This window comes from Bactrocera oleae, chromosome 4, assembly GCF_042242935.1.
Source record: "Bactrocera oleae isolate idBacOlea1 chromosome 4, idBacOlea1, whole genome shotgun sequence".
In the NCBI taxonomy this organism is placed as follows: Eukaryota; Metazoa; Arthropoda; class Insecta; order Diptera; family Tephritidae; genus Bactrocera; species Bactrocera oleae.
The window spans coordinates 67,225,077-67,240,396 of NC_091538.1; positions in this window are offsets into that span (position 1 = coordinate 67,225,077).

Below are 15,320 nucleotides of genomic sequence, written 5' to 3' on the forward strand. Positions count from 1 at the left end.
AATTTTTTTCTATGGTAAAAATCGCCAGACAAACCTTTCGCATCGTAAACAAACAGCTGCCAAACACACACTAATTGACTAAAAGGGTTGTAGGAATTTAAGGAAAAAACGGTAAATATTTTACATCCACAACACAGAGTTTGGTAGGATGGGCGTTTCGAGTTCGTACTATGATTTCGCTTTCTGAGAAAAGGGGATGATATTTTTAGGTGTCTTCAGGTCAACAAAATATTCGAGTATCTGACGTGAGATGTTTTCTTTTTGGCTCCTAAACCAGTTACCAACCAGATACTAACCAGATAATAGTATCAAACAATAACGTGAGCACCAAGAGCCGATTGCTTTTACTTTTCTCTATGATTGTTATGCACTCTGTTAATATATAATATAAATAACTATCTACTACTAATACTGTTGTGAGCAATGCAGATTGCTGCATTTTATGGCCGATATAAAGCATTCTTTAACTTTAGAAATTTAAGCTTGAAAGCTCGCAAGCAATTTCTTGTTATCAATAATTTAATTTTCAATTCAAAACAGAAGGTCCACCAACTGATGGTAGTCGTCATGAACCATTCCGAAAAACTAGAAACGTAATGTTTTCCCACACCGTCCGTGCGTATGCGTGTTATGTGTGAGGAAATCCTTAATCTGCTGTTGTTTGTCGTATTAACTAAATGACACAAAGTAAAGTAGAATCGAGCGATTGAATGGACGAAGAAATTCATGGCGATAATGAAATGGAATTTCAAGTGGAAGCATTCAATTTATTAAGCTTTTGTGGCGCTCAAAAGGAACGCTTACAAGGGATATTACAAAAATATATGAGAATGCATTGGTACCATTTGAAAAGAGAGTGTGGTTTGTACATATGTAAGTAGATCTACGTATACTTATACATACCCTCACACGGTCGCAGTTACAATGTATGAGTTTACACTTTGAAAGAAATTTGAACTTTTGAGATTCTTATTTCTTTAATGACTTTTATATTTAAGAATTATAAAAATGTATACGTACAGATCGGTTGAAGTAGTATGATAAAATAAGGTTGGTAGTTTGCGATAAGAGATTTATGGAAAAATCAGTGGACGCTCTATGGCTCTCTCAGCATTACCTTTCTTAGTAACGATAATCAATAGTTAAGTCTGTCACAATGAACCTGAGTTGCGTGCTTTTGCTAAGAAATTTTCATAGATTAAGTTTTGAGAAAGAAATTACGATGTTTTTTCATATTTTCAAAGTTTAACTATTTAAGAATATGTCTACGCGAGGATTTCTGAAAATTTCAATTATTTTCGGAAACATAGACGTTTTACTAACTCGACCTCAAAACTGGTACGGAGTCAGGTTAAAAAGTACGAGAAAATAAAAAATATGGTGAAAAATGTCGCCAATTTTTTTTTACTTATTGCTAGTCTATGCAATTGTGACATCAATGCAGATTGATAACCTGTTTTTTTTTTTAATTCAGATGACTAGGAGGGTTGAAATCGTGGGTATGCTCATATGCCAATTTTTTAAGACCCCGGACTTCATATGCTGCCAGTTTTTAAAATTTTTTTAATTCATTTTTTTCGGTACTCTTGTAACATTAATAAATAACTGATAAAAAATCGATAGCTACAATATTGATTACCTTACATTACGACACTTTAAAAATTACCTTAAATTCATGCTTCTAGGCTATACCCCTTAAGCAGTAGCTGAGAAAATTCCTTTCTTAAAAATGTTGGTACTATATTCAATTCAAAAATTTAATTGTATGAGATTTATCAATTTATGCCAACGCTTTTTTTTTTACAATCTCACCTGTTCAGTCATATAGTTCCGTGGGTGGGACTGTGGCTATATTCCATTCGAAAAATTTCAGAAGTCATCCCATTCTCAGTCGATTATAATATACTCTAAACTATTTTATAGTAAATATAATACTATAAACTCAGTGTCCTCCTTTTTGGTTATAACCCATCACATTGAGACACTTATCAATCATAATATATGCATGGAGTACCAGGTGATCATGTTGTGGTGTTAGAAAATATTTGTCCATTAACTTTGCATTAAATTGCAGTTTTTTTTAAACCATAGTTAAAATGATCTGATCATAAAAAATTTATTTTTTGAAAGTAATCTTAAAATGCCACTCTCATAGAAACCCTCGTTTCTATTGGCAAAAATATGGAACAGTCGGTATTCGCAAGCTTCTCTTGAGGCGAATTTTCTACCAACAAAATCTTTCGCCATAAACAGTGATCGGAAGTAATCACTTGCTGCCAGGTCCACTAAGAAGATCATTCTGGAATTCAAACCTCGAAGCTAAAGATAACCGACCACAACCGAAGCGTACGTTAGAAATACGCACTTCTTTAAACTCATTTTGACCACTGTACCCTGCACAGTTGCAATAACCCTCCAAGTTGTATTTTAAATACCACAAATTCAATTAGTAATAAACCTCATCAATGCATAGTTCGATTTTGATAACAAAGCCATTGAGTCAACCAAACAACGATTGCTTGTCCGCCAATTGATGCCAACACAGCAGGCGAGGTTTTGATCACCTCGAGGCGTGCATCAGGCAATAAAACAATGAAAGGCACGGCTTCCACACATACCTATTACAATATATGCGGGTAAGGAGGCGATGTGTTTGTAAATGCCAGAAGGTGCAATATAATGAAGCAGCAAAAATGTTTATCACATTGCGTTTACAACAAATATGACAACAACAAGGAACAACAATGTCGCCGTTACCTTTAGAAGCTGCCAACTTACGCTCAAGACACGGCATGTGTGGCATTGAATGTTTCTGCATATGAGTTACCTTAAGAACTAAGGCTAGGAACTATTTAAACCTACACTGCGCTGCTGGAGCTGCGGTTGCAGTAGAGCGAAGTGCGAAATTTACGAGGTGTTACAATTCCAGTATCAGCAATGCAAAACTAACAACAACAACAACAGCAAGCAAATGTGATACTTCAGCAGTAATAACAACAATGACAACTTGTTGATGTTTAAGAAAATGGCAAAAAAAAATAAAACTCACACCACCACTGTCTGGGCTTTTGTTGGCGGCCGCGATTTGTGGCACTTCGGTCGCCAGCATCGACTTGTCGTCGCATCGCTATCCGGCGCAGAGTCACCGTGACAGGCCGACAGGTAGCCTCAGCTTGTTAAAGTGGCAATTTATGCGTGGAAATTTATTGTAGCCCAGCGGGAAGATTAATAAATTGAATATTAAACTAGGAATTGAATGGACATCGCAGAAATTGCCTGGATTCCGTTGCCATATGCGTGTGTTTGTAATGAAATAAATGAAATCTGCTGGTGGTGAGCTACCGCATGTTGCATCAGGTCATTAAGTGTCCTATTGTGCACAGTGGTGAGTGGTTATGGTAAGGCAATATTGAATTTTTCACAGTTTTGAACTATTAGAGAGATGAACAAAAATTGTGGCATTTGCCTGAGCAGTTCATTCGATTTATGTATTCGATTCTACTAGCCGCCCGGTGGTACTAGTACATTCAAAAATATCAACGGAAAAGTATTTTAAATGACTTCGCCAGCTTCCTTGTTTTGCGCGAGCACATTGGCAAAATGTTGTCCGAACTCAAAATTTTTAAACAAACGATTTATACTTTTGCTCTAATTTTTGAAGATGTCAGTCTTTCTGGAGAAATTCCAGAACACATTTTAGCAACTCCATCCGAATAAAATTTTGCTATTGTAAATTTGAGAGGAAGTATTTATTGTTCGACTTTTATAGTTTCTCAAATACTTAAATATCGAAATTCTTTTGGAAGCTTAACAATAATAGTGTAATTATTTAAATAGTTTTCAAGCTTATTTACAAAATGAACTTTTTATTTCATCGTATTTAGGACTTTTAGTTCTTGAGGCAAAGTTTTCAACAGAAAAAATATTTTGCTTAGACGAGAAATTATTTTCCTCCCGGAGCTTCTGGCGAGTCATTATCGAAGTGTGTTCCTCTTCTTTAGGTCACTTATATAACGCAAGAAACAGGTTACGAAAGCCATATATTGGTAACATAGTAGATGTCGTTTTAAGGAGCATATATGGTATGTATGTATAATGTACAAAGATTTTTGTCACTTAATTTTTAAATTGAATTTAAACAGGTGCCTCCTCTCTCCTTTTCTTTCTCTTACTCTCCCTCTCTTTTTCTCACTCTCTTAAATGATCGCTTGAGTTAACACTTTTGAAAATCATCATTAGACGAACGCCCAATATGCACTCGCTTCGGGCGCTGTTGTCTTTTGAAACAGGGTGACAACGATGCGCCACTAATTACAATTTTTATTACAAATGATAAAGGTGTAGAAAGATAAATGATGTTAATGCAACAACAAAAATTCTCTAACGCGACTGCATGCGACCAATGCAGCGGTGAAGATGAATGATCTGCCATCAAAATAAACAAGCCAGGATACAAGCCGGTGACTACAGCACTCTCGTCTTTGCTGATGCCACCATGTAATCAATTACAACAAAATTAATGCTAATTTGACAGTTTTAGGGGTGTGAAAAATATATGTTTGATTCATTTAATTGTGGCGTGTTGAAACAATCATGCTTTGCACACCAAAATAAACGTTTTCAGCACAAATTGTTGTTGTTTGTTTGTTTGTTTGTTATATGTATAAATATATTGAGTGCTCGAAGGCGAACGTTTATCACCAGTGTTTAGCGGCAAACGATTATATAATTTTATGAGCAAATGTTTGCACGCACCAAAGCTAATTTTAATGTGCTTTTTAATTCCGCTTTATTTTAAATTTGTATGCTTATATGTGCGTAAATATGTATGCATGTAGAAAACAGACGTATGGGCCGTCCATCGTTCGAAATTTCCTGCCAACACCTCAATTCAACTATAAAAACTCCGAAAAGTTGTTGCAACTAATTGGATTATACTCGTATTTTGTACTTTTTCTCGTCTGCTTATTTTCACTTCACGAAAACATAACTGCAAATTTTATGATGATTAAACATTTTCAGTGTTTTATAATCCTTTCAAGACGGGCGTGAGTCGATACGAAACAAAAAGAAAACAAGAATGCAAATTCATGCCAAACTCAATGCAACAAATATAACACCCTACACTAGAAGCAGACTATGGTGATTTTAAAACTGTAAGGTTTTTAATCAAGTTATTTTGTTTTCTAAAATATTTTAAACATTAAATAAATGTAAAGTGAATTCTATTTAACCACTGATATATCAATAAAATTCTATAAAATACTCTGCAATCGATGTTGGAATAAGTTTTTATGTATAAACCTAACAGCTCTGTAAAATATTTTACAATAAATAATTTATTTGAAACCCGCAAGGCATACTATGTCTTAGGTAAACACTATTTATTGATCAATGCGCCTGATTGTAGGCAACGTTGTATACTTTCTGTTATAATTTAAAATATAATAATAAAATGTGTCATGATGGCAGAAATAAAGACTGAAGGCAAAAATAAAGTTCAATTAAAAAACTTCACACTTATGTTCTTTTAGTTTTATCCATAATTTAATCACTCACTTTAAATCATGGTTTTATCACAGAGCAGAACAAGCTTTCACTCAAAAATTTTTTATCGATATTTCGAAGACTTTTTACTAAAATTTAATAAGTAGAAGAATATATATTTTGCCAAAGTAGCGATAAAATCATATCTAATACAAATAAAATCTGCCGATTGGTGAGCCATTCAATCTTAAGAAGTCAATATATCTAATGACGTTGCAGCCAGCGCAACAAAGCTCTCAAAAGAGTACTTTCTATTAATCATAGAAGTCTATTAATCTTCAAGTCTAAAACCCAAGTCAGAAAGTACAAGATTTTACTATAAAATATGTAAAACTAGTTTTTCTCAAAACTATTGCGACTTTGTAACAGAATTATTTATATCTGACCTGTGTTCCAAAATTTTGGTTTTTTACCAAAATATTGTTTCAGCATCTAAATTCTAATACCATATTCTCTCTTTACGTTCTGCGCTTTGAATAATAATTCTAAATTCTAATATAAAAATTACTATGTAAAATTTACCATAAAACCATTATTTCTGTTATTGTCCATTCCAGTGAAACTAACTGGCATTTTCAATCAAAGTAGGATACAATGCAACATTGGAGACTTGCCTAAATTACTTTTTGAATTGAACGAAGTATTTCAAATAGATGATATCAACATATACGAGGTGTGTTCAAAGGAAAAAGTGAATTTTGATTTTTGGCGGGCTGTGTACATTCGATTATCGATTCGATTATCGATTCGATTATTTGTTTCGTTATAATCGGACACATATGTTGAACATGTGCTAGCATTAGGAGCCAATTTCGATTAGTAGTTTGTTTTTGACAACAAAAAAAGTTAGCCACGTTGTTGTGTGCGCTTCGATTGTTGACTTTCGAAAGAATATGTATTAAATTTTGCGTTCAAAATGGAATAAAGTGCTCCAAGGCAATGAAATGTTGACTGTGGCAAGGAAATCGTTTTGCCACAATTAATGAGATCAAGTCAGAATGGTAGAAAGAGCTGATGGCCATTCCTAAAAACGCACTTCAGAAGTACTTCGAGGATTGAAAAAAACGTAGGCACAAGTGTAACATATCCGAGAGGGATTACTTTGAGAGAGACAAAGTAGATATTGATGAATAAATAAGTACTAAAAAACTCAAAATTCAGCTTTTTCTTTGAACACACCTTGTATGTTAATCGTTATAAACCCATTAGTACTTCTGAGCTGGTAAAAATAAATCATAAAATGGTGCGAAAATTATTTTCGAAATTATTCAAATTTTATAGAAGTGATTTTTGCTTGACCAAAAAACTATAAAAGTGAAATCGTTGCTTTTTAGGCACCTAATACTGAGTGAGATAGAAACCCAAACAGCTCATTGACATTTCCAGAGGGCACAGAAAGTCCAGGCTGCAAACTTCTGTGCACAAAATTTTGGCAAAAAAGAGTGTGATATTTAAATAAAATTGCAATTTATGAAGCTGTATTCGAGAAAGGCGTGTTGTAGGGTGCAAAACCAGCGCAAATCGATGCAGTGAACTACTTTCAATTCAACGGAGACATTCGCAATGCCGTGAACACATGTTTATAACTAAATACATGAGCATAACATCAAATAAAAGAGTTAATTTAAATGAAAAAGGAAATACGGAAAGCATGAAAATTCAAAATATATATGTCTGTATGTATGCCTATGTGCAAATACCGCTCCCACAAAGGAACAACTGAATTTATTTGAGGTAAAAGTTTGAATGCGTATGCATACACACAGACACATATACATATACATATATACATATATTTCCATACACACAACTGAGCGTTGTGCTGACCTCTAGGTCCGCGATTACTTGTTTCCTTAATTTCCTGCTGTCTCCAACGCATGTGAATGCACTTTTAATACGCGCACTAAAATATTTACAAAAATGCATAAATTCATACACACCAACACACTGACATGACGACATGCATTCGTCTGCACACATGTACATATGTACATTTTATTAATGCCGACGTATGGGTGAACTCATCAAAACGCGAATCCATCATAAGTCCCACCGGCCGGCACCAGCACCAGCACCAACAGCCGCAGCGCAATACACACCAAACTAATCCCCTATCAGCCATTCAACGCTCGGCATTCGCCGTTGAGCGATCAAAAATGACGAGTCCACAACGATGACGACGAAAGCGACCAGGAAGGAAGGCCAACATCAACTCAAACTCAAACTCCATATAAATGATTTAAAACCTTTCCACATTTAATGTTCACAGTTGAATTCGTCTTGTCGCGTCACCGCACGCCTTTACCGTTGCGTTTGCGCCGCGGCCGCATAGCTACGTTGCTTTCGCAATACCATTACACACATGCATTCATTGCAGTATTTTCGCTAAAAACGAAATGCACAAAAGAAAAATTTACTTTATTACCATTGACGCCCTCATCGTTTGGTAGGGAAATAATAAAAATGAAGAGAATTATTATTATTCGCATACGTTGAGGCGATGGAAAATGCCAAACTAAAAAGCCAGCTAAACTCCATGCGAACATATGCGCCGACACTCATACATTTATATATGTATATGTACGAGTACAGGCCAAAAAGCCAACAGACCTTCCTAGACGCAACGGTGTCGGCATGTACGCACTTCAGTTCTATGCATTTAATCGTACATTGGTTTAAAGGGTGTAGCGAAATGGCCGGCCGTGTTGAAATATTGAAATAAGAGACTGCGCTTCGAGATAGCCAAAAACTCGGAGCTGTGCTCGTTGGTGATAGGCTCCCATAAATCAGCATATTTACGTTTACAGTACATTTCTGGAATATATCATCGATTGCTTCGCGGTGGTAATCCCCCAGTGCACTAGCCAGGTTCCTTATTTAATATAGACCATGCTAACAAATAAAAAACAAAAAATTTCACACATTTTAATAAAAAACTTTATTATTGCCTTCAAACGCCTACTCCTTTTGAGCCAATACAAGCATGTCGACACTTAATCCAATTTTCTATACACTTGTTACAAGTCTGTTGAGTTGGCCCTTAGTGCCTTTAGAAAATTTTGGGTTTTTCGATTTCAGCCTATTTTTGGAGCACCATTCGCTAGATTGTTGAACAGTTTCGATAGCATATTCATAAACTCATGTCTCGTCACCAGTAATGATGCCTTTGTTGAATGTAGGATGCTCAGCTACTTTGTCAAGCATCTATTTTGCGACCTCTATTCAACGTGGTTTTTGCAAAAGATTCTAGAGTTTTGGTATGAAGCTAGCATTGACACGCTTCATACCCAAAACATTAACCAAAATGTGTTGAGTCGATCCATAAGAGTTATTGAGATTTTCAGCGATCTCTCTGATGCCAACCTGACGATTTTTAACTACTATTTCTTTACCTTTGTCGATGCTCTCCTGACTAACAGAGATGGATGGACGACTCGCATAAAGCAAGCTTTCGTTGACTTTACGAACTTCACTGAATTCTTTGTGCTACTCACGGACTTGTGTTTTTGTTAAAGTAGACTTCTCAAAATACTTCTGCAACATTTTCAAACAAACAGCTGTCAAACACACACTAATTGATATATGAATATCACACTTCACACTCAGATATAAAGTAATTTTTATATGTGGGAGACGTCCAAAATAAATGCTTGATTAAATATTCAGTCACAATCTAATTGGAATGTGAGGATCAGGGAAATGTTATAAATAAATGATGTAACCGGTCATTTTGATCGGTTTGTAGTTCTAGTGTTAAACCGAGTTGAGATCCGTCTTTAGTCTTTCAGTTACAGCATAGCATATTTAAGACATCTATTCTCTTGCCATGAGTTGTTTGGAAACTTCGCATCGCTTTATCGCTTTATTGCATCATCAATCTTCAGTGAGGGTGGACTATAAGTACTTTTGAAAAAACATAAATAAAATATTAAAATGTACATAATTTGTATTCTCTAAAATAAGGCCACTCTCACTACCCTAGAACAATCGCTACTCGGTAATAATATTCAATACATTCTAAAGGCTGATGAAGTCGTATACGAACATTCGACATGGTCTACTCATATATTAACATTAGGAATTTTTTTTTTTTACCGACGAAATTATTAAATTTACGAAGTTCAGCATAATATTGACAGTTAGTCTAACTAAGTTATTGAATACTTCTTGGGACACCTTTTATACCTACAACTCCTATTGTACATATGCATGGGGAGACTTAAAGAATCGTGCATTCACATATTCCGCACTAATATTTTCCACTATTTCATACATTTTATGATTATTTGCTTTTTTATTTTCTTTCATTTGTTATTATTATGGTTGCTTATTTTAAGGTCACATTATACTTTTTTGTGCTGCATTAAGCCAAGTGCTTCCTTACGCAAAATATTAGCTTAGAGAAGAAGCAACAATACAAGCTGTACCGTTGATTGCCCGAAGGCCATAGAACTTTTCATTTGAACACGGTCAAAATTTTACCTGGTGGGAGTGAAATAGTGGAGTGATGAACGCGGGCATTACAAAGACGTTCATACGAGTACAGAGCATAATTAACTACTCATACCAATTTATGCTGCAGAGTATAATGCGCCACATTCCATAGAGTACCAAGGGGGCATACAACCATATGTACATACATATGTATGCTGGTATATACAGAGCAGAAAAGTTTGCTGACTTAATTTTTAATATATAATATATAAGTATTTATATATTAAAAAAAAAAATTTTATCTCCATCATATAGTGTACGATCTACAAATAGCGTGAAGAAACTTTAAAGTACAGCCAGGTGAGCAAATGGAGAAGCTACTAGAGATATAAGCAGATATTTTTTAAAACATTAGGTAGACCCTTAAAAAATTAAAATCAAGGTTTTTTTGTTTATTTAAATTTGATAAAACAAAGGGAAAAAACCTTAACAGTATAATAATTCATACCAAATTTAAAAAAGACGCACATAACTAATTAAATTCAGCGCATCGCGCAGGTTTAAAAAATTGCATTTCCAAATAACTTGCAACATTTGAGGACCTCTCTAATGTCTGTACAAATGCATTCATTGCTTTGCCGACTAAAATGATGTATGCAGTTTTTTGATATGCCTCGAGTTGTTGTAATAAATTTAATGTGCACAGTTGGCACACGGTTCAACTGCAGACGCGGCAAGCGATCGTTGAGCTATCATTGCAGTTGCACTGCGTTCTTCTCGCCATTTCCTTGACTTTTATTATTATTATTTATTTTTTGTTGGTGTAGGCGTGCCATTTTGATATCAATCACAACTGAAGACATTTGACTTGCGGCCTTCAAGATGAACCACAATTGTTTCACTCGTTTTTTGTACGAGTATGCTTCCACCTCGTCTTAATCATTATGGTACACCAAATGGGAACTTTATTTTCTGTTGCTTGCTAAATATTGGGCAAAGTTTAAGTAAGGATTTAGTAGATGAAATTTACTAGTCACTTTATAGTCAACCGGTTTAAGAGAGCCAGATGTTTTTTTACTACAAAGATTGGAGAAAGAATAACAGTAGCTTAAAATCATTTATTGTTCCTATAAAAACTCGATAAGTAGAGTTTCAGAGCGCCATCTACAGGGCCTTTGGATTTTAAAGCGCCGAAGAGTTTTTCGAACAAGTGAATTGGAAGAAAAAAGAACCTACCCTAATATATGTATTTTTCGGTATCTTTCTAAGAAAAAAAGATAACTTTTCTGATCTAGAGTTTGCTGAGTTTTACTATTTGACCTTTTATGGTACATTTATTAAAAATATTGCGATTGAAGTTGAGTTCATGATTTATTGAATGTCACAGCTGGATAATTGCTTGTCTAACTCATCTTAATTTCACATGAAGGCTTAATTTCTCTATCTCTAAGTCGCCTATGGTTTTAAGTTCCAAAAATCTGACTGTCAAGAGATCTAGACTCGAACACTCTCGAAGACGTAGTGTCTTATTTTATTCCTAAGAGTCTCAAATTACATTTTGAATTAACTATTTGTAAGTGTACTGGGTCCACTCAGCCTAAAACGCTAAATTAAATTATGATATGAAACGAAGCAAAATCTGCTATACATATACCATATTTCACATTTGCCACAGCTCCACTAACTTTTTCGACTGTTGCTTTGACAGCTGAGACTCATTTGAAATTGGAAGTAATACGAAAATAGTAGTTAAAGTATAATAAATTTGTTATTTATATATGTATATAATAATTAAAAATAAATTCATATAGGTATGTATGTATATAATATACTTATTCATTCATTCATTAGTCTGTTATTTGCCACAGGCTCCAAAAATTTTAGGTTTTCTGAATGGCATGGAATATTCCACTTCTACTTTTTATTTATGTAAAATTTCAAGTTCATTTTAATAGTTGAGGCTTTTAAAATCATTCAAAAATTGATTGCATAACTCACCTAAATCGATGATCAGCCAATAATTTGTATATATGAATATGATATGTATATACAAGTATGGCCGCTAGGCCTATTTAACATAGTTCTTGCCACCAAAAGTAAACTAGCCGCGCATCTTAAAATTAAATTTGTGATTAGTGTCTTAGTTTACATCGGATGCTGTTTTTTTTTGAAGCTATTATGTTTTATAATTAGCCACAAGTTTAATCAATCAAAATTCATTCATCGAGTTTTTTCTCACAAAAAATTTTGCAATTTGGTTAACATTATATAAAAACACAGACCAACGAAATCATGTAGACAAAAACTGTACTTAACGAGTGTGTTTTGTTTTTAAAGAAGTCGTTTATAAACTAAGATCGTAACCAGATAATTATTACAATGCAGGTCTAAAACATGGAAGATGTAGTGTTTATGCTGCTTGGCTTAAGCAAATAATATAATATATATATATATATAACTATGAATATAAATATCTGATATCTTTGCTTTGATTACAAGAAAGATTGAACACTGCGTCAGTTCGAAATTTCGGGGTTTCAGAGCTAACTCCTCCTTATAGCTTAGAGAAGAAAGTGCTGCTCAGCTTTCTGGCGTAGAATATTGTATTTAAGTTTCTAATTTTCAACTGTTGCTTTAAACTTTAACTGGTTGAAATTTGTACGGACTATTACTAGGATTATGCAGTTAAGGAAGAGACAAAACTCAGAAAGAGAATCAAAAACCAATTAGCAAAGGCTAAGTTCAGAGTAATCAAATATTTTATACTCACGCACGAAAGATGAGACAAAAGCCCAACCAAAGGGTGTAAATTTAATATAATATATTAGATATATGAGGAAAAAATTAACCATACAGAGTCGGAAATAATTATATTAGGTATATGGTGTTTAGACGAAAGTTTAGACCGATGTCACTCATATTCAATGATAAACCATACAATGAAAAATACTTGGACAACATATCCAATTGAAGCTGTCATTTAAATATCTCATATATTGACATGAGTGACTTACTATCAGCAAAAAAGTCCGAAATCACTATATCGGGTATATTGTCGCTAGGTAAAGGTTTGGTCTGACCTTTCGGGCATTACATAAGTACACTCGAAAAATTATTTACACGTGATATATAACTCCCACATTGATCGATGCATTCGTTATACGGTTTTCTAGAATGACGAAAATCATAATATTTAGTATATGGAGTTTGGGATAATTCGTAGACCGATTTCACACATTTTCGGAATTAAATTAATCCGCTTAATTTTGCTAACATGTCTTACATATTCACCGACATATACGATATAAAGCCAATTGGAAGTTTGAAATTCTTATATTGCGTAAAGGGGGTTACGGGTAGTATTACCCGATTTTATCCTTTTTTGACATGACGACCAGAAAAAGAAGCTTTCTTAATTTCATAAAGATATCGTGATCCAGATGGTATAAAGTCAATCGAAAGTATTAACCCGATTTTATTAATTTTTGACATAAGGGCACATTATTATCTCACACAATGACCGAAATTTTCAGTAAAACCCAGGCATAGGCACTGAGGACCACATATTGGGTATATGGAGGTTTGAATAGTTATGGTCCGATTCGAAAGGTTATAGAAGGGAGGAAATGATATTCCTTAAAGGAAGTATATGCACAAAGTTCCTCATCGATAACGTCCTGGATCTCAATTTGAAACCGTAAATCCGTAAAAAATCAGATGGCATTTAAAGTTCTTATATTTATATATGAGAAGTAGGCGTGATTGTAATACAAAAATTTTCACAGTATACAATATTATAAGAATGTCGGAGTAATATCACGTAAATTAGTTGAAATTGTTCGAGTTGTTACTGAGATTCATTTAAGGTGGGCAATACCACCCCTATTGTCTAATTTTTATATAAGCTCCTGTGAGATCCTTTCGTATCATGTATGGTGTGTAATTTAATGCTTCTAATTCATTAATTTAGTAAGTTATCGCTCTTTTAGTAGGTTTCAACAAAACCGTTATAAGAGGAGAGGGCGGAGTTATCAGCCTATATTGGTTTGTGAGATATGGTAAACATGAAAGAGGTAGTTCTGATTACAATTGGTAACTCGCATCTTAAAACAAACACCGATATAACATGGAATTATCACCGCCAAGTATGGAAAATGTTGCAGCTCTATAATGGGATCAATATATGAAAGTACATATTTAAAGATCCTAGAACACCAAATTTTAAGTGTGCTAGAAAGCTGCATGTGGATAACAATAATTAAATTCTTGTGATAGAGGCTTCTAATAACTGTTCTATCTCTTATTGAAAATTACATAAAAATTCTATTCTTCTTAACGGAAATTATATAACTCAATTTTATATGTGAATTATTAGGAATAACCAAACAATCTGATACTTTTGATAGATAAAAACTTACAAATGAAATTAGAATGTACATTCATAACGACATTATCAAGACAAAATCAATTTTTGAACGTTTTCTCGTTCAATCTCTAAGCGCCACCAATCCAAAAAGGCGTGTCATTTAACTGGAAGCCACTATATTATCAAAAAGTCAATAAGCCAATCATGAAATGTTTCTGCAAAGTCATTCAAACAAATAATTCGAACGACTAGACGAGACCAGGTGGATGGAAGCGTTACTACACCTACACACAACCACGTTGGAACACCGACATGCGCATACAAACAAAAATTCTGGTTGAAACACCGGCATACAGCTACTTTGAATTCGGTGCAATGACACAGGCAAAAATGGAAAATTCAAATAATGATGTGACATGCAGCCACCAACCTACCAGTCAACCAGAAAAATAAACCGTTGAAAATAAAAAATAGAACAAAATGCATTCATTCAAAAGAAGATTACAAGCGCTGAGCTTGTGTAAGAGGACATGATAGAATTTTAATTTGAAGAGTGACAAGCGTTTGTGAAACGCTGCAATATTGTCAGTTTATTGCTAAGTACAAGTCTATGTACATATTTATGTAGAAATTTGTGTGTTTGCTTATAAAAGAAGACAATAAATCATTTATAAGGCATTCTCTACTTTGTTGCTCTCTATTTAACAGAATGAAATGTCGCATTTTTCTTAGGTACATAGTTAAGCACACACATACATACACACTTGCGTAATTGTTATCGCATTTTCTATGTAATTAAAATATCATTTACATAAGGTTGAGATGGTGCCAAAGGGTTAAACTATTTCGTTCTTTGTCGGTATTTAAGTTAAAAATAAATTATATTAGAAAACGCTTTATTTCGTGTGACAAACATGAAGGTATTTTAAAAAGGTATATACATATATAAGCATGTGTGAATTGTAAGCACTCG